Raw genomic sequence first — 24,671 nt, forward strand, 5'->3', positions numbered from 1 at the left:
AGGAATCAGCCATCATTATGGAGGGAATCTGAATAGCACTAGGGAGAGTGTGTGCAAGGAGAGATAAAAGGTAAAATGGAAGTTATAAATAGCAAGCAGCATTCTGCCATCTCTGAGTAATTGCACCCACACATTTACAGAAGGCACAAAATATCTCTGGAGTTCTGATTAGCTGGCTATGGAAAGAGATTTTGGCAAGAGCAGAGGTATTAAGGACTGCTGTTAAAACTGGTTCTCAGTCAGACCAATCCAGGCATTTTAAAATTATCATTGTAAATAAGGACAATTTTATTAATACCAATGACTAAATAAATTAAAGTTATTACCAGCCCTATGTGATTATTTACTCTCATACAGTAGCCATGGGAATATGTACCTTCTACAGTGGGCACATGACAATAAAGTCGTTTTGTCAAAACATGATGGAAGTGGCACAAACAGACGTCCAAGGATTAGCCTGAATTTACACTTTACTTGTTCCCATTTATGGCCACAGTGAACCATGTATTCATTACAATCCAGTACAAAGTTGAACAGGGTAACTGTATCCCAACACTAAAAATCTGACTGCTGCAATGCGGCACTTAAAGCTGCCTCGCATTTCATTTGTTATCAGAGAATATGTGAATGGTGAGAGCAGGACACTGTGAAAACTGTACAGCCCACATGTGCTTCAGTGTACAGTGGTACCTCTACTTACGAATGTGATCCGTTTCAGGGTGCCATTCGCACCCCAAAAAGTCCATAAGTAGAGCACTGCTACTGCGCGTGCGTGAAGCGCGCAGATCGCTTCTGCGCATACACACGCAGTGAACCCGGAAGTAAACACTTCTGGGTTTGCCATGTTCATAACCCGAGAAGCTGCAACGTGAAGCAAACATAACACAAAGTATGACCCTACACCCATTTTGGCTCTGACATGTGGAAACAAGCAGCTGCAGGCATGTCTCAAGTTATGACAGCCTCTATGCCAAACAGTATCACATTCAAGATGAGAAGAAACACACCATATATAATAACACTTACAGGGCAAAATTATGCTTGTTTAACTTGGGACAGTTTCAATGGGACTTACTTCCTTGTAAGTGTATTTAGGACTGCAGCCTTAGTCATGCTTCAGTTCACTTGAATTTCAACCCGTAATTGATCAATGGAAGCCAAATTACTGTGGGTTGTACCCAGTGAAGTCATCCAGTTAGCTCAATGGCGTCTGCCTGCATATAATGGGACTTCCTCTCCCTTTTCCCCCACCCCACTCCTCTTCCAAATCTGTTCTGGGGATTGTCCCCAAATATCCAGATCAGATGGAGGGTGCATAGGCAGAAGACCTTGAGTTACAGTAATAGCATAACTTGGTTGGACACAACCCTGTACAGTATTTCCTGTGCACACAGACAGGGGTTTTGCTGGGAGTGGGCCCTGAATCTGCTATTTTAGTGTTTTTGGCTACGTAGTGAATCTGGGGAAAACTGATTTGGAGGGTGGGTCTTAGTAACTGGGCAGGATATTAATTTGAGGAAATAAGTTAAGATTACTTTATCTGGATTTGACTGGGGGTAAGGAATGGGAACTGAACTGTTTCGGAGCAGGAACTGTTGGGAAATTAATTGAGGTAAATAAATCGGGGTGGAAATTGAATTGGGGTGCAAGTTGGGTGCAAAAGGGTTTATCCAGGGTGATTTGAATGGGAAATTAGTCTTTATTTGTCCCTGTACATATAAATTAACATTTGCAAATTTGATGCAAATATGTCTCTGTAGGACCTCTGCTGCAAACCTTTTAAATACAATCTCCCTGCACACAGACACCTCTGAGAAAACTGTAGAAGGCAGTGTATTATTATTATTATTATTATTATTATTATTATTATTATTATTAAAAAAGAACAAACTTGCTCCCTACTGCATGCATCCAGTAAATAACACTGTTTCAGTCTTTGCTTACAAAGTGACTAGGTATCACCAAAGCGTTTTCAACATGTCAGAGAAAATAAATCCTTAACATTTGTACCTGATACAAATGTCTCTTAATAAGGAGGAGCCAAACAGCTGCAAGTTGTCTTAATTGGCACAAATCTGGCAGATTGAATAGCAAGTGTGTGTTGCCCTGCAGCATTTACAATTTCTTACTTTCCTCAGATTCATTAAATACATTACAGTCTGTTCCCTGAAGATGGCCCCTACGTGCGCTGGCTGCAAAGGAATCAGTGCCGACATTTCTAGCTGAGGTATGAATATGGAGGAGGGAGGGAATGCTCCCTTCCCATCCTACATACTTTTTCTTGGAGCAAAGAGGGGACCATCTGTATCCACTCTCTTCAGTTAAGGAAACCTTGCAGCAGAGTTCTTGTGAGGCTTCTTTTCAGCCATTGCTAACAGAGCTCTGTGTACTTTTCACTAAATATATATATATATATAACTCGGAATTATACACCAGAGCAACTCAGACTCCTATTTTGCATAATTTATTCCCGCTAATGGCGAGAAGGAGCAAAGAAATGTCAAAATTTTATTTCATAGTCATAAGGGTTAGAAACATTTTCTTTAAATAAATAAAAATAACACAAACGTTTTCAGGATCATGAATTGTGTAATCAAAATAAAAGTATGCATCTTTGCACACTTTATTGGAATTGTAACTTGCACATCTAAACAGACAAAGGAAGGATATTGGAGATAGTGATACATGGTAACCTTTGAAGTAAGGGGGGCATCTCAGGCCTAGTAGTCTATCTACCTGGCCCTCAGGACTCTCTCCATGCCACACACCCTCCCTGAATGCCTTTGCCTCACGAGAATGTGTCCTTGAACTGAGATAGTCCTTCTTGCTTACATTGATGAAAATAACAAAATATCAAATAACATGATACAAGCAGAATTCAAGAGAGACCAAATGCCCAGCACAGGAAAAAGTTCCCATTGATGATGTAAAGTCTGTAAAGTAAAGACAAAGGGTTCAAACAAACAAGCTGCTTCAATAACATTACAGTGTGGACAGTCCTTATAAAAACATACTTCCTGGAAATTAATTTGATAACTGATTTGCTCTTCTTAGCGCAATGACAAATCACATTTTGTTGTAGCCATCTTTGATCTCGGAAGAAGCCAAAAGGAGGAGTTAAAATATTCCTCCCCGCCCTTCTATCGTATGCAGAATGTGATGTGATATGGCAGTACATTTCTCTTTCCAATGACTTCCTGCTTCTCAAAACAAAGAGCCATATTTATCATACAAAATGGAGCTGCCCCACCTAGCGAAGTGCTGCCAAGGCTTTAACAACAGGCCTTCACATAAATATCCGCCTGTGGCCTATGATACATACAGCTGTATTTTTAAAACCAGTTGCCTTGTGGGGCTTTGCTACCCTGGAGAGTTTCTAAATGGCTTTATGCTATGGGATATTACCTCTCCTACTCATTTTATGAAGCATTATCAAAAGGCTTGTAACTATTATTGTTCATCATCCTCCCTTCTCTGCCTCACTGCCTATCTCACGGCTTCTATGAGTATTTAACTTCTCTTATTTCCCGTCTCCCTGACATCTGCTTATCTTACTGCGAGCGACTTTTGCCTCCAGAAGCCTTTTCTCTCAGCTACTGTCTTGTCGTTCCCCTGTTGGCTGCTTCCCTCTGTTCACCTTCTCTAATTTTCTTATCGTCTTGTCTTCTGTCACATACACATCAGCCAACAGGGTTTACAGTCAGCGCACAGGGTAGTGAAGACATCATTTATCTACCTTGGAACTACTTGGGCAGCTCTGGCCATTTTGTCCTCTCAGCCTCAGTTCTTCTATGATGTCAGAAAGCCTTTGTGTAAATTCACAACAAATAAATTGCAAGGGGAGGTGTCTGGAATATGCATCCTTGAACTGTAATGATACATTTTGCTTGCCCCGATGAAGGGATCTGTGCTTGATGGGGTAGAAACCTCTGACTTTACACAGCGGGCTTCATAACAGCTGTGCAAAAGTTAAGAGTCACACCTATTGCTCTTCCCACTTTTATCTCTTACCTTGTTCGCCACTGACATGTAACCCCCAGAAAAAAGGTTCCCTCACCCTTGTCAAATCCCCAACATAAACCTGTAAAAAAATCGTATTTTTTTAATACAACACATCCTCCTAATTGTAGGGATGCTAAATTTAATCCTCAAAATCTTGAATCTTGTGGAGTCTTCACCTAAAAGGCAGTTAAACCAGTTATATTTCATATGAATGGGTAGAGAATTGCTAAAGGAATGTTCTCTTTTGCAAGCAGCCTAGCAAAGTTTTTAAGGATAGTTCTGGCTAACACAAGCACTTAGCGTTCCACTAAAACAAGATGCCCAGCTTCTTTACCATATTAGCTCTTTGGATGCTCAGGTGTCTCAAGAAAGCAGCAGGGATGTGAAAGATTCCATTTTTTCTCCAATACCATTTCACATATAGCTGGATTTCTAATGCTGAACAACAAGTTCACATACCATACCCATGTGCAGATGTAAGACCTGACATGTATATCTTGGCATGCAATCTGTCCTTTTCTTTTTTTAAGAACAGGAGTGCACAAATTGTGTGAGAAGGATGTACACGCATATCCAAACATATACCATGCTCCAAATGAGGCAAGTACTGTATTTTTGCATGTATAAGAAGACCTTTCTCTGAATTTTTTTGTGATAAATTGAGGGTCGTCTTATACATGGATTAATATGCTAAGTAAGCGAGGGCTGGTGCTGAAGCGGTAGCAGGAAAATGTCAGAGAGGAGGCTGCTTACCCACTCTTCCTGGCTTAGGAAGAATATTAGGTGAGCGCCAGTATGCGGTGTATTACGGCACCAGTTCCATCAGCCAGAGCGGGGTATCGTCAAAAAGCTGCTCAACAGCTCAGCAAACCTACAAAAGAAGCTCAACAACTGTTGAGGGCTCCCAAAAACAGGGGTCGTCTTATACATGGGGTCGTGTTATACACGGTATACAGTGGTACCTCTGGTTAAGTACTTAATTCGTTCCGGATGTCTGTTCTTAATCTGAAACTGTTCTTAACCTGAAGCACCACTTTAGCTAATGGGGCCTCCTGCTGCCGCCGCACCGCTGGAGCCCGATTTCTGTTCTTATCCTGAAGCAAAGTTCTTAACCTGAAGCACTATTTCAGGGTTAGCGGAGTGTGTAACCTGAAGCGTATGTAACCTGAAGCATATGTAACCCGAGGTACCACTGTATCTGAATAAACGCAACACTACTTTCTGAAACCTACTGCATGCAAGTGTGTACACACTCAGCCATTGCTTTAAAAGGTTTCCAGTTATATGTTTCAAACTGGTAGTTACAGCGGATGACCAAGCAGTGCTGGAAGCCTCTCACGTCAAAAAGACAACTATCTCCCCACCAGCTGGGATGCCCTCATGGGCCGATTTCACATCCTATGCAAACCCCTATCAGTGTGTGAACCAGCAGGGAAACACTGAGGGCTGAAGAAAATGTCTGGGCTTACATGATAGGAGGGAAAGGGGAAAACCTCAAACCATGTTGGGCAAATGAGCATCCAGAATACAACTTATCGTAGCATGAATGTAAAACTCTTCTATTTCTTTACCAGCCACCAGACCCAGTGATATTTTTGCTCTCACAAAGCTGTGGATAAATTTGCCTGCCCTACATCCAAGTTGGAATATGGAACAATTGTTTGCAGACAGGAACAGTAATCTATATTAATAGGATGGCACACCACACAGAGTAGTCAGTATCCTGCCCAACTAGCAATACAAGAGCTGTGGGTAGACTCATATGAGTGCATTCTCAGCCTTCTTAAATCTCAATATCCCTATGATGAATTAGCAGTATTCTTTACTGGCATGGAATCTCAGGGTGTAGTATTAGCATCAAAGCGGAAGAGCATGCAAAACTCAAAGCGACACTGCGCCACATGGGCAGAGGACTGCACTGCTCAATGCACTCCCATTTGTAACTTGGCTGCAGTTTATACTTTTGGTCTTGTCAGATTGGACAAGAAAGGCAGAATGTATAAATGTCAGGAATTTTAATATATTGCATTAGGTGCAGAACTGCAAACAACAACAACAACAACAAGTGAGTTGGAAGTTTCTACATATATATGTATTTAAGGATATAAGAGAATCTCTGCTACATCAAAAGCCAGGCCAGTCTAGCACCCTGTTTCCCCACAGTTGAATGTCACAATTGGATGTGACAATAGTTCTCCACCACTGAACACCAGCGACTGATCTTGACAGATACCCTGAAAGATGACTACAAATAGAAGAGCCATCGTGACGAGTAGCTATGGTGCTTGACTAATTCTAATCCCCTTTTAAAGTCATCTATGTTGGTGGCCATTGCGGCATCTTATAATATAGTGAATTCCATAGTTTAACTATGAGGTTGGACTAATTGGGCTGGCAGGTAACACGGACCATCTAAACCTAACCAAGTTTCCTTTTGGCTTCTCTTTGGAAAGAGAAAAACCACCAATATGTTCTGAAGGGGGAAATGGAAACACAGGCACCTGTACACACTGCATAAGTAATAGGATGCATGTGTACAAGAAAGCACAATCAGGCCAAAGCGAATACATGCTGGTAATTGACAAGTGAGCATTTAGATAATGAGCAAAACAAATCCATTTGATGAGCCTATGGGCTTGACAGTACTTCCAGTATTTCCTCATTGGCCGATGAGAGCGGTTTCATTGTACTGTACAATAGATGACAGAGCATTTCCTTTTCAAATGTCATAAAGGATGGAAGAGAAGAAGAAGAGTTTGGATTTGATATCCCGCCTTTCACTCCCCTTCAGGAGTCTCAAAGCGGCTAACAATCTCCTTTCCCTTCCTCCCCCACAACAAACACTCTGTGAGGTGAGTGGGGCTGAGAGACTTCAAAGAAGTGTGACTGGCCCAAGGTCACCCAGCAGCTGCATGTGGAGGAGCGGAGATGCGAACCCGGTTCCCCAGATTACGTGACTACCGCTCTTAACCACTACACCACACTGGCTCTCATTAGGATGCTCCTAATGATGACCTAATGCTCCTTAAATTAGTGCTCCAGTTTGTTAAGGAGAATTTTAGTGCTCCTGTTTGTTAAAGTATGGTATGTCAGGTCTCCACTGTTTTAGCAGGTTTATCACCTGACTCTAAACGAGTTTACCTGAAATAAAATTAACTAAAAACCAATTCCTACTTTTTACCACGGCAGCATTGGTGCCATTAGTCCATGCACCAACAACTGTTTCAAAGACCCACCCACCTAACCTGCCCACATCAAGATTTCGCCTAGCTCAGGTTGAAACTGTCAAGACCACAATCACCTTGATCATGCTTAAGTGATCCTCAACAAATCCCCTTTTAGCTGCTATGACTGTGAACATAGTAGGCGCTTAAGAAGATAAGAGGTCACTTAAAGGGTAGATTACTTTCAAGATCACTTCAAATTGCACCTAATCCCTTTTAAGCACCCTGCCAAACTCAGTATGTGAGTGGTTAAAATGTAGGGGTTTTCAGGCTCATGTCAAGGTATGGCAACAGTGATAAAAGCTCGGATGATGTTCTTCACTTATCCATTGGAAGATTCAGGGCAGACAAAATAAAATACTTATTCGCACAGTGTATAGATAAACTATGGAATCTGCATGCACAAGAGACAGCAATGGCCACCAACTTGGATGACTTTAAAGGACGATTAGACAAATGTGTGGAAGCTAGTCAAAGGCATCTGGTTGGTCACTGTGAGAAAAGGGTGCTGGACTACATGGGGCATTGTTCTGGTCCAGCAGTGCTGTCCTTATGCTCCATGATCTTATGTACAGTGATCTCTTTAATATTCCTATAATGGTTAAACTATGATAATTGGTACGGCAGGGTGTTACCCATAAAAAAAGGGTGGGCGTGATTCAGAGTCACTGGATTAAAACAAGCATGTCCACTGCATATATAAATATGGAAACAAAACATACACATCACCACCACATACAAATGTGGGCGCACACACCTTTCACACACATAGAACCAGACAGCGCTCCTTCCCCCAAACTAAAACCTTTACACAGATATAGCAGACAGCTGCAGCTCCTCACCTTCCTGTTTCAAGGCTGGGAAATTGAGACCCCTTATTTATGGGAAAGGAGGGAAGGAGAGGCCCCAAGAAACGAACAGGGACAAGGCAACTATGCAAAGCAGCACGCACCACCCTGCTTGCACTGGGAGCATTTTGGATATATCCAAATGTCTAATTAGCTGTTGAACATTCACATACCAAAAGATGTAAAATGAGGGTCTTTTTCTAGGATGCTGGGCACAAGAAACAGTAAGAAAATGCTTTGATGTTTCCTCACCCCCATCTCCTTTATTTTACATATGTGCTTCACTGCATTCAGCGGGTGACATTCAACTAAGTTTTACTCAGAGTAGACATGTTGAAATTAATGAACATGAACAAGTTAGGTCCATTAATTTCAACAGATTTACTCTGAGTAAAACTTAGTTGAATACACCCTGGGGTTGTTGTTTTTTAAGCCTGCATGTTGTTTTAAAAAATGTATACTGTTTAAATTCAAAAATAAATAAATACCTATGATTTCATTGAAAAACATTAAGCATATCCTCAGCAGCTTCACCTTCCTACTAAAAACAGGGAGACTTAAAAATAAAATTTTAGCGTGTGTCTCCTTACTCAATTTGACTACTTGTAATTTTGGTATGAAATGCAAGATTTAAAACTGCAACTATTTCTTCCCTTTCTAATTATAGCATTGTACAAAGATAACACTAAACCAGCCACTTTGTTACCCTGTTCAGCTAAGGGGGGAACAAAGCAGGAGTCCCTGAGCTGTGTGCAGCGGCACACAACTCGCGGACATTAAGGTTAGCTCAAACCACAGCTTAGTTTAATATTATGTGCAAATGTGGCCTTTAGATCCATGCAAGAACTTTAGCATTCTAGTGTTGCTTATTAATAGTACATCTGCACAACACACAGGGTGAGAACTTTTTCTAGTGAAAAATTCAACACTCTTAGAAGTTCACCCAAGACTGCGAGGCACCATGGCTGCCTAGTTCTCAAAGGCAACAAACTGCTAACTGCAGTTTCCCCAGACTTTTAGAAGTGGACTCATTCCTAGGAGAATGACAAAAGGACATGTAAGTTTGGAATTTAGTTGAGCTGTTGCAAGTTTCAGCAATTTGGCATTACGTTTTTTATGTTCCTGGCAAGTATCTCTAGTCAAATGCATTTAGACCAGGTCACCTAGAAGATCTGTCAAACTTAGCAAGTAGTTCCATATGATCTTGTCGGTGTCATAAAAATCTGCATAATCTCAAGTATTCGCAGAACGGTTCTGCGGGGGGGAAAAAGTTTTCTGCTGGACACGGAGTACAAACACCAAAAGAAAAGAACACGTGAGAAGCTCCAAAACTTTATAGTACTAGATATATCCAAGATTCATGGATCTCATTGGACCATATCCAACCATAACTTCTAACTTTATTTTATTTAAGCCAAAAGTTAATGACTAGAAAAACGAATGCAAAAATATGCTGAGTATATAACCTGCCCCAGAGGGGAACAGTGAGCCCAAGAGAACCATGGCTATGTTTTCTGCCTTTGGTCTGTTAACTTAGCAGGATTATTCTGATATTGCATGACAGTTGCTTTAGCTACCCCATTAAATTATAAAATTCCCTTCCCCTAAGGAATTTAGACACAGAGTTTATGGAAGACTTTAATAATATTAAGACTGCATGCATTTTAAGAGTTTTTCTTTCCAAAGAAGATGAAAAAAGACAAACACCTTTGCTCCCAAAAGTCTGAATCCCAGCTTAAGTCTTTCTAAAAATTTACACCCAGTAATATTTCTAATCACAGCATCACTCTGTTGTCTCTGTTGTTCAGATTTTGCTCTGCAACTGTTTTATTTGGTTTTAAAACTGCATGATTACATTTTTGTACAGTATCCTGAGACCTTATGGTGAAGGGTGGGTAAGAAATTTCTTAAATAAATGTTCTCTTAAGTTTAACAGAAAATTGTTGCTGTTTTTTGACAGAGACAGCTTAGAATTGGTGTTCTTTTAGGGAACACATTTTCATTCAGGAGTGCATAATCCCTGAAAGGATGCTTCAAACAGATCTCAGACATCTCCATGCATCCCATCTGCTATATAAGCTATTGATGGAAAGGACAGAGGAAACCCAGCAGGAGATGCCACCAAAACATACCCCATAGTAGCCTAACTTTAGATAGGTCTGTGCACTTAGATGCCAACTTCTGTTTGAACCAAGTCACTTTTTGTCTGGCTTTGGCAATTCATGTTCATACTGCTAGATCCCATGACTGGTTTCTAGCCAATATGTTCAGAGTCCTACCTATGCGACTACAGAAAAAACAGCATTGGCCTCTAAGCACTGAAGGTCCTGTATTTGAGATTCAGCACTTTAGGTCTGGCATTGTTACTAACTTGCGCCCGTGAAGTTGTGTGTTCAAATACCACAGACTCCATGGCTGAAGGAGAGGCATGGGCCTGTACCTTAGACCTGCTTAGAGGAGGTTCCATAAGTTAGCACGACATTTGCATGTGGAAATGACCCACGTTCAGTCCACAGAACCTGCATTTAAAAAGATCTCTGGTTGCAATGCCTTGGAGTCTTGTCACCAGTTACGGTAGGCAATAATGTACTACATGAACCAATGATCTGACTCACTTGGAGACAGCATTTTCAGAAGGCCTCAACTATGTATTTTCTTCAAATATCCGAGTTTTAACATTTTTATTTATTCATTCATTTTTTGTAAAAGTACTTCTGGCCCAACTTTCATCTATGTAATTACCAGGACATGGTACAACATGTATGTAAACAAACCCAATATCAAATGTAATATACCATAATAAAACCATAAAATACCTCAATAAATAAGATGAGCAGATTGAAACAAGACAGCAGGCTAAACTAAACCAATTAAAATGCCTGGGCAAACAAATATGCCTTAAGATGGCACCGAAAAGATAACAATATTGGAGCCAGGTGTGCTTCTGAGGGGAGGTGCTCATCAAATGATGCATCCCTAGAGAGAAGGCTTTCTTCCACATTGCCATGCACCACTGAACCTCCCTGACAAAGGGATACAGATAAGAGTTTTAAAACATGGTCATCTGTCATGTACTGGGGTCCCAAGCCCTTTAGGGCTTAATAGATAAGAACCAGCGTCTTGAATTTGGCCCAGAAGTAAACTGACAACCAATCTAACTCCTTCTGAATCAGTGCAATGAGATTCCATCTCACTCTCCCAGTAAGCATTCTGGCAACCACAGTGCCAACTTGGGAACAGGTTTTGATATCAGCATTACTGGTGTCAACAATCTGCTCCTTTCTCACTTTTTGATGTGTTTGGGCACACCTTTATACAGATATACAGGACCACAGGCACACTTAACTGATGAGCATTTAAGGTGACAAGCTTTATATTTAAGAGAGTAATCAAAGGAATAAGAGCTCAGCACCTTTTGATGATTTTGAATTAAAGCACTTACTGTATATACTCGAGTATGAGCCGACTTTTTCAGCACATTTTTAATGGTGAAAAAGCCCCCCTTGGCATATACTCAAGTGAGGCGGGCAGTGGCGGTGGAGGGATGAGCGGCCTGAAAGGAGCCCTTTTGGGCTAGTTGTTCTTCCTCCGCCGCTGCCGCCACCACCAGGTTTGTGGTGTGGTGAACCGGCTTATACTTGAGTCAGTAAGTTTTCCCAGTCTTTGGTGCTAAAATTAGGTGCCTCGGCTTATATTTGGGTCGGCTTATACTCGAGTATATACGGTACCTTTGGTGTCAAGTTCGAGGGTAAAATAAAATAAGGTAGGCTATGGAGCATCTGAGAACCCTACTTGTGGAAAATCTATCTCTTAGGGCTAATTCCAGGTTTGAGGGGGGACCAAGTAGTAGTTGTGGTGCTGCCACTGCACTGCCTTTTTAGCTGTGGCCATGCTGCTGCTTGTGAACACTGGGGTGGGGTGAGGTGGGGCAAGGCAGTGGCAAGGGCAAAGGAAGCACTAGACTGGCAACTTGAGGCGGTGCAGCTGCTCAGTCTCTTCTGCCCTTGGCACTGCCTTGTCTCATCCCATCCAGGTCCTGGTGAATAGCAGGACCACTGCAACCAGGTAACCTGCGCAGTGGCAGCATCCCACTTTGTGCTCTGTGACTGTCTGGTAGGTTTACCTGACTGTTGGTGGCAGCACTTCCAAGAGCACTGGGCAACTGGGTCTTTTAATTTTCCACAGTGACCCAGAGTGATGCTAGCTGCTGGAAGTGTCAGTCCAGTGCAAAAAGCAAGAGGGGTGAGCCTTGCTAAGGTGTTGCGTCCCTGGCAGCTACCCAAGCACCCCAAATACCAACTCAAATCTTCTTTTTCAAGGTGGAAGCTCTATGGGCAAAGTTTACAAAGACCTTTGATCATTTGATTAAGGGTTTTATACTTCTTGATGATATAATTCATGCATGCTAGATTGCTGGGGGGCCCGAAACACTGGTGATACTTTGTACGCAATATGCTTTCAAATGAGCTTTTGCAGAAACTGTATTAGCTAAGCTAATAATCATGATAACTTGCAGAATGAGTTGTGAGAATGAAAGCTATGTCTTTGTTAGCATTTTACAGATAAGAGCATGCGTCACGAGGCGCTTCAGAGAGGACAACCAGCAAGGCAGTGACCCCGCTCCAACTTGAAGTCGGTTCTCAAGGCCAAGTTGAACGTTTTGCCCAAAGGACAACACTAGATCAATAGAACATTGTTTCAATGTGCAAGGAAAGAGTCAAATTAATCCATGAAACCCAAATTCATTAATAGCAAAGCTGTAACTTGTATTGGTTAATGTTCATTGAGGCTTCCAAAGGGAAGGTTCTGAAAACACTTTATTCCTATACTGTTCCTTACAGGTCATTACAAAGAGCCCAGCCACTTGCCATCAGGTACATACTGCCTGACACCCTCCCTTCTAGTAAGAGATGGTGAAAACAACTCTAGAAATATGTATGGCTATGTATTTCATATACCTTTGAAATGCACAGGTATCCAAAATCCTTCAGCGATGTTCTTTGTTTCCTTAGTCACCAGAGATGGCTTCTGCCATGGTCCCCCTCCTACCTGGTGGAGAAAATGGGATAAAAGGTATGAACATCGTGAAAGAGGAAGAATAACTTTTAAAATACATTGTTTAATCAATATAATTAACATTGATATATTAATTTATATTAGATGTTTCAGCCTTAAAAAAGAATTTTTAGACAAGAATAAAATAGCACAATGTTTTTAGTTTCAACTGCAGATATATGAGCTGGTCGGCCTTTTTTCTCTTACTTCTTCAGAGCTCAATCTCTGTCATACCAGAAAGAAAATAACTAATCAAGAAAAGGAAGTGTTAATGCAGGCATGGTTTGAAACATTAGGCCAGATTCAAGAGTTATATATGTAAATAAGCAACTGCCTACATACATGGATATGTATGTGGAATTCATATGTGAATTGGCAACATGAGACCTGGACTTGTTCTTAATTACATTAATATCTAAAATGGGTCTAGCTCAAACAATCTCCGGTGGGCTATGAATTACACAGCTCTGTGAGTGAACTGGATCTTAAGTTTATCTATCTATGTGGTATTATGGAGACATGGCTTTTAAATGTATGCAAACAACATGATATTTGAGATGACTACTGTAAAAGTGTGTTTAGAAATAAACAACTTTTTTTCTCAAAAGATATTTTGGTATTTGATGTAGAAGATGGTTCCTCCATTGCAGTAAATAAATATTAAAATGAATGAAGTAATTGACAATGTGCCCTTTAACAATACCCTTAAAACCTGCTTTCTGTGGTTGCCTATCTCAGCCATCTAAATAGCAGAGCAGGCCCTGTTTCTCTCTCACACACACAATATGCAAAACCAATCCAAACCTTTTCAGCTGTATTGACAAATTTAACTTAAAAAAAAAAAAACTAGGCAACTAGGACTGCCAGGGTGTGTGTGTGTGTGTGTGACACTGAATATTTCCCAGTCAAATAACTTTCTGTTTTGCCAACAGTGACTTCATTTAAACAGAATAATGCCTGTCCTACTTACTCCTCCCTGCTCCTTGCTCCAATAACGAAATTTTATTACAGCACATATTCTGCTATTTGCTTCACTTTGGGGGCTGGGGACGGTGAGAAGAAAAGTCAAGCACTTCAGTTGCCCTCAAATCAGATTTTGATCTCCCCGGTATTACCCGAATTTTAACAAAAATGTTTGTAAATGCTTAAGTTGGAGTAGTCATAGCATTGGCTCCATCATTCATGTAAAAAGCTGTCATAGCAAAAAAAATAGGCGGAATCAATAGCCCTTGTCTTATTTCTTGAGAAGCTAGTCCGAGGTTAGAAATATGCTGTTGCTTATTCATATTTCCTACCTATGTGGGCAGGTTCATTTGGATTTGAGTAGTAGTTTGGATTTGATATCCCACTGTATCACTACCCGAAAGAGTCTCAAAGCGGCTCACATTCTCCTTTCCCTTCCTCCCCCACAACAAACACTCTGTGAGGTGAGTGGGGCTGAGAGACTTCAGAGAAGTGTGACTAGCCCAAGGTCACCCAGCAGCTGCATGTGGAGGAGCGGAGACACGAACCCAGTTCACCAGATTACGAGACTTCCGCTCTTAACCACTACACCACACTGGCGTTAAACATAAGCTTAAACAAGGCAAATGTCTTTAAAAATGGCCTCCAGCGGCCACCAGCACTCTAGTCCTTCAGCCAAACAGATGGATCCAGCTATTCATAGGGCAAGGGCTCCTTCTAGGCTGAAGCAGCGGTCCAGGTGTTGGTCCATAGTGGAAAGTCACCAGGCCCTATAAATCCCTTCTTTCTAAGCTGGTCTGCTAGTGTCAGGAACTCGTCCTAGGACATAACACAGACTCTTTCTCTCACTTCATCTCATATGAGGCCCAACTTTGCTTTATCCAATCTGGTATTTGACCTCCAGCCTGTTCGTGACTACATCACATGCCTCTTATCCTTGGTTCCTGTCTGCCTAATTGGGTGCCTGACATCCAGCTAGTTCATGCCCATCCCTCCATGTCAGACCCAAACTAGGCCCCAGGGCTAACAGTATAACAGCAAACACCCAATGGTTTTTCTAGTAAATATCATGGCCACAATACAGCCAAACTTGTTGTGCTTGTACAGTTATCTTTTTTGTCACAGCAACACTCCTACCACTAGTAAAGCAGGCCAAACACGCACCAAATTTTAAAAAGCAATGTGGTAAGGGCTTCTCTAACAAAAGCAAATCAAACATCCCAAGTTTTGCACTTTGACCGTAGCAATTCTGCCTCCATCCTGCTCTTGTATAACGAGGCTTCCATGCATCCACAAACAGGCTGAATTAAACAGCTCCTTAAATGAACTGATCCGAAAGAACTGAAGATCTACACAGCTAGTCCTAAATCTTTCTCATGTGAGACGTTCAGGGTGATAAAATGTAATGGTATCTGAATGCATTTGCTCCTTGATACACTATTTGATTTGAGCACTTCCTCCAAGCTGGGGCCAGTTAACGTCTGACTCTTCAGATCTTTTGGACTCCAGTTCCCATCCGTCCCAGGCAGCAAGGCCAGTTCTTAAGAGATGGGAGTTGTAGGCCAGCAACACCGGGGGGCGGGCACAGATTAACCACTGCCACCCTTACCAACAAAACTTCCAAGGGTACAACTCTGTAGCAAAAATAACAGAGTCCCTTGCAAACCTGACAAATGTTTCACAGCAGAAACATTCATCAACTACTTGATGAAGTGGAGTCTAGACCATAAAAGGGCCTCAGGCCACCTTAAAGATCTGCAAGGCTCTTTGGTATTTAAACAGAATGAGGGCTTTTTTATATACTTTTGCTATTCTGTAAAACACTGTTTGCTGGTGCAATAAATACTAAGACAACAAAAATAGAAAAAAGGGACAGAATTAAATACAATGCAGCATTATACGGAAAGAACTGAATCTAAAGCAGAATATGTACAAAGCCCAGCTTCAATACACATATCCATGTATGTAGTACTACCTCAATGCAAAGCAACCATTCATGAGCCAGTGGAAATATTGTGGTACGGCATTACCTCTGAAGAAGAAAGGAGAACAATCTCTATGCCAGATTTTTAAGCGACAGCCATACAAACATGAGCTGCATTTCACTTATTACATTTTATTGATCACTCCACTGGCTTTACTGCTAGCCCATTTATATGACCACTTCTCCAATCACCTACGAAATCACCGTGTGCGTTTTATTTGTTGAAAGTGGATATAGAAGCATTTTCTTTCCTTGCAAATATCGAAAGCCGTGATGTTTAAAGCATATGACCAAGTGAGGTAGGTCAGGCCACACTGACACCATGTATATCACGACTGTAGAGCAAACCATTCTTTCAAGGCAGAGTTATGAAAATTGAGTGTTTGAGTGTTTGAGAAGTGAATGGAATTAAATAGGATTTCGGGAGGAGAGACCAAATGCTCCTGGAGTAGATAATGTTTTAAATCCTGATTACTGCAAGCCAACATTACTTTCTGCAGCTTGGAAGTCACTTTAAACCTGGTGTGATATTTATGCTCACCAGTAATTTTTTTAAAAAAGCATTTAGAAATAAAACCTTTAACATCTGGGTCGAATCTAAAGCTGAAGCCTCCTTTTATCAACATATTACATAATACATAATAAATTGTGGCTTGCTTTAAACATAATTTCTCTACAGAGATATCTATAGAGATAAGTCTACTTCCAATCTGAGTGAAAGTGGCCAAAGGTTTCCAAGGACACATGTGTTAGCTACACGGAAAACTGTGCCCCATTAACCTTAATTATTTCATATTGTATTACTTGGAGAGAAATTGTTATCTTAGTGTAATATTATTTAAAAGCATTTCTAAACCACTTAATGTTTTAAAAAATCAGATCAGCCAATTGAATTACCCAGCTGAAAACTGGACTCTGGTAAAGTATAGCATAGGGCAAAATAGACATGGTCAGAGCACACACACACCCCTTTGAACCCCAACATCTACTCTGGAGCATTTGGATTCTGTCCAAGCAGATTTGAGGGCACGTGAAAAGGATGGAGAAGAGAAACCGAAACTCCTACTCTGCAAGCGGATTTCCATTGAGCAAGTAGGCAATGGAAGTATGTTGCCCATAGTTTTGCAGCCTTGTCAAGTAATTGCTCTCCAACTGTCAGTTGGATCTAACAACATTATTTTTCCTTACGTTCTACAGTTCTGAACTGACCAAATTTTGGAATAGTTCTAACCTAAGATTCGGAAGACATCTTCTAAAATGTAGTTTCAAAATGAATAGGAAATATGGAAGTATGCCAACTACTAGAGAGAAACTATTTAATTGATAGGTGGATGGGTAATCATGTAAGAGTGGAATTGCATAATTTTAGGATTTCCTGGGCACCTCCCCAGTACTCCTTGGGCCATCTTATGGTAATCTGGCTGTGAGAAACATCAATCAGCTTTCAAGTCTCACCTACACTTTCATGGATTGATCAAAAAAGAACCCTGCAAAGACATAGCAATAGGAACTTGTCCGTGGCCAGTGTGTCAGCTTCATTGAAAAAAGTAGATATTAACTCAAATCTCCAAATGCGTTAGCTACACACAACTGACGTGGAGAGAAAATTTAACTTGTTTCAGTTCAAAATGCAAAGCTCAACTCCATTCTCTGGCTGAATACCTAATTGCTTATCAAATAAACACAGGTTGTTTAATCTGTCCTTACTGGATTGTCCCTGATAAAGGTCTTCTTGTGCATTTCAGATTCTAGGAAAATAATCTAGCAGGTATTGGTGAAGGCTTTTGCAAGAAAAACCCAAATAAACAGAGGCTGAAATCTTAAACGCTATGGAGCAAGCCCCACTAAATGCAGTGGGGCTTAATTATGAGTAAACATATATAGGATTGTCTCATAGGGTGGTAAAAAAAACAACAACCAGCACTCTTATTTTTCTGTTACTATGCAAGCATTTAAGTTTAACAGAACCATTCCTCAGTTCAGATATTTTTTTTTAAATGATAGAAAAAGGGAAATAAATTATTTCGTTAACCCAGTAAGAATATGTGGGTTAACATTAATCAGTGAAGCCAAATGTAAGGTGTTCTTCACACTGGGGGTGGGGCATAATCCTGTAACAAATATGTATCCAATTTCATAATTAGTACCATTCTCTGGTTGCATGCCTGTTCTCTCACAGTATCGCTTGCTTAGTTGGCTTTGTATCTTTTCCCTATAGTCAAACTGCACTGTGGTCTCCCGAACACAGGGCAGAGCTTGTAATCAAGCAGCCTACGTCTGCTGTGCTGCCAAGACTACATATGAGAGCACACTCCTAAATCATCTCAGCAAAAGGCACCATTTCCCTTGATCCAAAAAGGGGCTGTGAAACCGAGGAGTCTGCTCCGGATTTTACAGTCTCCCTCAAGATTTCTTTTACAGTGCTAACAATCTGCAAACTGTTAACCAATCTAATACCAAATATCTGATCTGCACAAAGTTCATCTAGAGCAGGAGTCTAGAAACTTTTCAGACCCAGGATTCCCCTTTAACCCAAACATGCATTTGGGGACCCATTTCTTGATCTTTTGCCATATCTTTTGCATAGTGATAGTGCCCCTGTTGTGGCCCACCTTGGCTCAGGCTGTGACCCACTAGTGTGTCCTGCCCCACCAGTTGAAGAGTGTAAGCACACACACACAAAAAAACCTACATTCCAAGACACACTGAAGAACAAGGAGTGCTGTTACTTTCATCAGCACTTGTAACATGGCTTATGTGTACAATGCTATTAACATGCTAGTTGATCAATACTATGACATCCATTTACCTACTCAAAGCAAACTTTATAAGAAACCTAGGGTGGTGGTCAACCGCTTTTTTTCAGAGTAGACACATTGAAATTAATGAATTTAACTTAGTCACATTCACAGACTTGGAGTAAACCTTAGTTGAATGCCACCCCTAGGCTCTGTAAAAGCAAGATGTAATTGAGAATTCAGGAAAGTAACACATTTAATCTATGATTATCTTTAAAAAAAAGATAACTGGTTATGCTAGTTAGTCATACTACACCCCCCCCAAAAAAAAGTGAATACTAAATCCAACTTCATGCTGAGCTTGTTTTAATGGAAGCATAAGCTACCTGAATACATGCAAACATATAAGTCACATCTGAGTAGACTGCCAGTGATATAATGGTGGTTTGGAGCAGAGACTATGACAGCCCTCCATTGATCAAGCATAACAAAATCACCATGCACAATACACTCACTGAGGCTCACAGTATGCAGAAACATTATCCCGAGAAACGAGAAAAAGAGCTAAAAATAAAATGTGAAAAATATGGGGTGCAAGGGCAAATGGGACATACAGACATAAACACTGCTGGCAACTGCTGTTATGAACAGAGATATAAAACACTCATGAATAACGAAGCATTTGTCAGCCTGCTTGTGTCCAGGCCGACTTCTACATTTTCATGAAAGGGGAAAGAGAAATGAAGCCTGAGGACTAAACTCTCATATAGCTGACAAATCAATGACGTACTGCAAAACTCTTAACTTTAAAAGAGCCTTTCAAGGGCAGATTCTTTCGCCATGTGCAAATGCAATCCATACAGTAAAGTCTCACTCCCGTCAAATTATCATCACCATATTTATAGTTATGGCTACGTAAAGAAGAAACAGAAGAGGAACACATCTAACCGGGGGGGGGGGTAGCTAGGAGGGGGAGGGGGGAAATGTTAGCACACTTCCAGTTGGTTAGCAGCAGCCCCAGTGCATGGTCTCAGTTCAATCAATCAGGGCAGGCAGCCTTTTCCTTGTCCACACGCAAAGTTCAATAAACAAAATGATAATTCCTAAACTCACCCCAGCTTCCCCCCTCCCAACCTCTTGTCCCTTCTCTAAGCTCGCCTCTCTTGTTTGCTGATAATGACAACCCAGAACGATGGAGTTAGAAACCGGGTTAAAGGAGCACACACGCACGCACACACCCCAGATCAATCACCATCGTGCATTCCCCGCTTGCTCCTTCCCGGAATGCCAATAGCAGCCTTTGCAGTAGCAGCAATAGGAACTTGGTCCCCTGTATCTGATCGCTCCTGTCATCTCCTCATCCCAGGCACCGGCAAGGAAGCGGAGCAGAATTTCCCAAACACCAACAAAATAAAAATTGAAAAGTGGAGAAGGGAGGAGGGGGGATGGGGGGGGGGAGAGAGAAGGAAATAATAGATAATAAATAGCTTCCACCTCAAGCCATCAAGAAAGCCTCTCTTTCTCTCTCTCTGGTCCGAGAGGGGAATGAAAGTGTCTCCGCTCTACTATTCTACACATTGTAACAATATCTGCCCAGGACGAGACCAACGAGGGAGAAAGACGGGGGGGTGGAGAGAGGTTTTGCAGAAGGGAAGGTCGGCGTGCAAGCGCTCAAAGGCCACCTTCTCTTACCCCGGCTAGAGGGCTTGGGACCCCGCGTCACCAAGCCGCCCCGCTGCGCGTGTGTCCCTGCGGGAAGCTCCGCAATCTTGCCAAGGCTGCGCCAGGACTCCCCTGCCGAAACGGCGGTGCTGTATTGGACTGATCCTCCCGGAGAAAGGAAATGGGCTTGTCACTTCCTGGGTTGTTTTCTCAGCGAGTGCGGCTTGCTTTAAAAAAAAAAAGCATAGGAGGGGGTTGGAATTAAAATAAAATAATAAAATAATAAGTGAATAAGTGAAAGGCGCTGGGCTGAGCTCGTGCCGGGCTCCTGCTAATTGCAAGTCCCTTGCAAGCAGCAATAGCAGCAGCAGCAGCTGCAGCAGCAGCCACCACTCACTTGCTGTTAGCAGGGCGGACTGCGTAGCCTCTGGGGGAATGAAAGGAAGGGGAGGCAGAGGCAGCAGCAGCCTTTGCAAAGCGAAGGCTTGGAAGCGGCCTTCAGCCCATCTCTTACGGGGTTCTTGTTGCGTTAAAGCCGGAGCAGCAGCTCGGGGGTGGACGGGGGGGTTTGTGACCGGGGCCTCTGCAAGAGTCTCTCGCCGGCTGCCAATCTGCTTCACATTATCGTGCTCTCCCGGTTCCGGTCAAAGCGCAGGGCCTCTGCCATCAAACCGGCATCGCATCTCGCGGTTGGTTTGTTTAAGTGGCGATGAGAGTTCCTATTATTCAGACGATTCCTCCTCGGCCCCCGGGCACTTATTTACTGCAACAACCAGGGGACGAGTAACAGCAGGGAGAGCGCATTTGGGAATGGCCAGGGGGCTGCTTCTCCTCCTTTCTCGTACCGCTGCATGCAAACATGCACATATGCATCCCTCCTGAGCACATCCGGGATGAAGGGAAGGCCTTCCAGGTCAAAGGTTAGGCAGGGGCTCCTGGACAGGTTTGGAAACCCTGGGATATTCACATCTGACCGCGCAATCCTAAATGCCTCTGCTGAGAAGTCAGCCCCGCAGAGTGCAGTGAGGCTTATTCCCAGGTAAGTGAGGTTAGGGTCGCACCCTTAGGAGCAAAGCACTAATACCCAGAGTAGTGGTTTGTGGTCAGTCTGGATTTGGAAGAAAGGGCAAGTGTCTGTTTTCTTGTTGCCCCCAATAACTTCTTGCTGCTTCAGAGTAACTAAGAGGCGTGATGTCTACAGTCCCTTACAGGGATGCTGGGGCAAAATCCCCCACCACCCAAAAAAAAACCCCACCCATAGCATTGCATGTAACTGACTGTGTTATTTTTGGGCAGCTGAATCAGTCCTGATTGTACCCAGCTCCCCGCTCTTTCAATGGAAAATGCTATTATTATTATTGCCAGTTGAAAGCAGTTCTCAAAACGTGTCTAATTTATAACATTGGAGGGGCAAAATGGAAAGAGACACGGAGTACCTTGGCTTGTTGGTTTTGTTGTTGATGTTTTTAATAATCCTACCATAGACATAATAAAAACACATAGACCGCCATAAAAGTTTTGAAAATAAAAAGCAGAAAGCAGCACAGAGCAAACTCTCCAGAAAAGCATACATTTTTGCCAAGGAGGCTAGAGGCCAGCCAAATCTTCCTTTGGAGGGAGCTCCATAACAAGGAGCTGCCTAGAAGAAAGGCCAAGGCCAGCCCCCATTTTTTATTTTTATTTTATTTGCTGCCTTAGCCATATAAGATGGTGCCCCCTCCTGGACACACATCGTCCACCACTCCTGAGAATACCAGGCAAGGTTTGGATCAGAACAGGTCTCATGACACACAGTTGTCCTTCAACAGTATCCCCACACCCCAGGATCTGCAGCTTGAGGTGGCCACCCCAATCTGCCTGTTGATAAGTCCAGCCCTGCCTTAGGTGGTCAGGCAATCAGATGGAATAAATATGACCCTAAATAGAATTTTACTGAATTCTCTACAGTTCTATTTGCTTTTTGCTAAAGGTGTGGTGGCTAATTTGTTCAGCTCCATTCTGTGCCTATTTACTGGGCAATAAGGTCCACCATATCCAGTGAAGTTTACTCCCAGGGCGAGGCTGCAATCCTATACACGTGTACAAGTTCCATTGAATTCAATAGGACTTACTTCTCAGTAGGCATGTATGGGCCTGTACTGTAAGCGTGCATATGATTATAGCTTAAAACACTGCTTTGACCTCAGGGCTACTTTTATTCCATGTAAAATAGAATAAAATAAATCTAGAACTAAAAGTGTAGGGCTGAAATACAGAAATTAGACACAGCAAGTCTGTGTTCAGATCCTTGATCAGTCATGGGCTTGGGATAGACAGATTTTTCCTCAGCTTCTAAAATTGTAATAACAATGGGACTGTTAAGGTTATTGTGAGGACAAATGAGATTAAATAGCTTTGCTAAATTAAAGTGTAATATATTCTAGGCTTATATATAATAACAGTAGCTTGGTAGTTATCATGAATATGCAATCCACAGACTAGTAGTTGGTTTGGGATCATTTTATAATAGGCAAATTTAAATTCTTGTTACGAAGCAGAGCTCAACAACATGCGGCTTGAGGTACTTTTGTGTGATCTGTGAGTGCAAAATCCCACATTTCCACTTCTCCTTCTGAGTTACTGAGTTCCATCAGTAGCACATGTGAAGACTGTAATGAAGGAATTGATAGAAGGTTGGATTATAACCATATTTGTCTTGTATGCTATTGTTGTTGGGTGCATTTTTTAATTGTGATGGTTTAATTTGGATGGATTTTAATTGTATTGTACCCTACCCTAAGATCAATTATGATGACAGGATGGTTCAAAATATTATAAATAAATAAAAATAAGAGTGAACAATTAACATAGTATATTAAGTGACACCTGGCTTATGAATTGGCATGTGCTATGCTTGTGACAATTATATCTAAATACATCAACTGTGTACCACTAAAATGTAAAAATTAGCTATAGTTCTCATGCTTACAATGTAATTCAATTTTAGCCCAACAAATTGATTTGGCTATAGCTAACTTCAGATTTGTGTTCTTTCAAACTTGAGGAGACTCATGGTATTTGAATTAATAATATTGTAACAAGAAAATATAAGTTAAACAGAAATAATGTAAGGGTAAGCATGCCACCTGTATTTTTATTGACATTGTTACCTACAATAAATGATTGGTATAGTTGGTTGTGAGGATGCCTTGCATTAATTTATTTTAAATTCTATTAAGAAGCCAAGAGTGACTCCTACTGGCATATGCTGATCCCCTAACAAACTTTTGGTACAACAGAAAACACCCAGAAGCCACTTGTGTTCCTTCCTTCCATTGCTGCTCTTATGCCATCTTCCATTCTTCTGCTCAGGGTTGTTTATCTGAAAGTTGTGATTAGGTAGGGCAATCACGCGTTTTCTGTGCCATTTTCCTGATCAATTAGTCCTGTAACCCTATCCTGCTGTGCATGTTAACTCAGAAGTGCCACTAAATTCAAGTAGGCTTAGTCCTAAATAACTATAATTGGATTGCAGCCTCATGCTGTAATCCTATACCCACTGGGAATAATCTCCATTGAACTCAATGAGACTTACTTCTAAGTACGACTGTTTGCATCATCAGTCCAAGTTTTTTAATGGAGCCGAAACATCCAGCAAAAGTACAGTATTTAGTAAATGGGAGTATTGCCCTTAATTTTATTGCTAAAAGTAGTCAGCGGGCATACTATCTTGCCATTTGTTAACCTGTTGCTTGGTTAGGGTGCAACCCAAACTCTGTTCTTCTCTGGTGGGGCTTAGTGGAGCAATGGGTCACCACACCTGCAGCCCTGCTCCTCACAAAAGCCATAGTAGAAGGTAGGGGTGGGAAGGACAATGGGAGCTGATGATATCACACCATGGCAATGAGCCTGGTTCAGCCTCACTGATGCTGGCCTTGCATGCCCTCTGTTGGACATAACAGAATGATGAAAGACTTCTGAGATATTTCCACATAAGGCATAAATCACATAAATCTTGATTAGTTCCTCAGTGGTTTTGTCCATTCCTGGGCATCCAAAGCTTTTGTCTCGCCATTCTTTTAATCAAACTCCTACCTAGGCGATCATCATGGGCTAAAAGGTAACGGACCCCTGACAGTTAAGTCCAGTCGTGAACAACTCTGGGGTTGCGGCGCTCATCTCGCTTTACAGGCCGAGGGAGCCGATGTTCGTCCAC

At 41.8% G+C, this 24,671-nt stretch overlaps 1 protein-coding gene across 13 annotated transcripts in view; it reads right to left on the minus strand.

Annotated features, from left to right (window-relative positions):
- FAM53B (family with sequence similarity 53 member B) overlaps window positions 1-24,671 on the minus strand; it is a 123,315-nt gene extending 98,644 nt beyond the window's left edge. For 3 of the 13 annotated variants that reach the window (XR_014548926.1, XR_014548927.1, XM_083617035.1), the window contains exons 1-2: window positions 20,309-20,386; window positions 13,033-13,123 (exon numbers count right to left, since the gene is read on the minus strand). The gene's annotated coding sequence lies outside the window, so the exon portion shown is untranslated. Of the gene's footprint in view, window positions 1-13,032; window positions 13,124-20,052; window positions 20,399-20,506 lie in introns of those variants that run through there. The other 10 variants (XR_014548923.1, XM_083617033.1, XR_014548924.1 and 7 more) reach the window with 7 other exon arrangements.

The sequence above is a fragment of the Podarcis filfolensis genome (genome assembly GCF_964270895.1).
Source record: "Podarcis filfolensis genome assembly, chromosome: 5".
Classification (NCBI taxonomy): Eukaryota; Metazoa; Chordata; class Lepidosauria; order Squamata; family Lacertidae; genus Podarcis; species Podarcis filfolensis.